Source organism: Suricata suricatta, unplaced genomic scaffold, assembly GCF_006229205.1.
Source record: "Suricata suricatta isolate VVHF042 unplaced genomic scaffold, meerkat_22Aug2017_6uvM2_HiC HiC_scaffold_32392, whole genome shotgun sequence".
Classification (NCBI taxonomy): domain Eukaryota; kingdom Metazoa; phylum Chordata; class Mammalia; order Carnivora; family Herpestidae; genus Suricata; species Suricata suricatta.
The window spans coordinates 1-730 of NW_021878650.1; the positions used below are offsets into that span (position 1 = coordinate 1).

The following is a 730-nucleotide window of genomic DNA, read 5'->3' on the forward strand; positions in this document are numbered from 1 at the left end:
AAGGAAGGAAGGAAGGAAGGAAGGAAGGAAGGAAGGAAGGAAGGAAGGAAAGAAAGAAAGAAAGAAAGAAAGAAAGAAAGAAAGAAAGAAAGAAAGAAGGAAAGAAAGAAGGAAAAGAAAGAAGGAAGGAAGGAAGGAAGAAGGAAGGCAGAAGGAAAGGAAGGAAGAAAGAAAAAGAACAGAACTATTCTTATCTCCCAATTTACAGATGAGAAATGGAGAACTAAATAATTCAACTGAAGCCATGTAGTAAGAGGCAGAGTTGGAACTCTAATGACAAAGGTCTAAAGACAAAGCCTCCATGCCTGGTCAATAAACCCAAGATTCAGGAAATGCAGGTGAAGATCATCCTTGGCCACTTAGTACTTCTTGCCTATCAGAGTAGCAATGTTTTGTTTTAATTGATACTGTTGGCAAAGGAGGGACAAAGTAACCGCTCTCCCACACGCTGGTTGGGCTGTAAATTGACACTATCTTTCTGAAGTCCAACTTGGCATCAGGCAGCCATCCTTCAACCAAGGAATTCCTCTCTTGAAATATATTAGAATGAAATTATTTTTTCTCTCTCTCCTTTTTTTTTCTTTCTTTCTCTTTTTAAATAACCTCTACCCCAATCACTTCTCGGCCTTTTGGCTAAGATCAAGTGTAGTATCTGTTCTTATCAGTTTAATAACCTCTACCCCAATGTGGGGCTTGTACTCACAACCCCAAGATCAAGAGTCACATGCTC

The 730-nt window shown here is 39.5% G+C and overlaps 1 pseudogene; it reads left to right on the plus strand.

Annotated features, from left to right (window-relative positions):
- The first annotated feature begins 613 nt into the window (after nt 1–613).
- On the plus strand, nt 614–711 carry LOC115285003 (annotated as a pseudogene).
- The last annotated feature ends 19 nt before the right edge of the window (nt 712–730 follow it).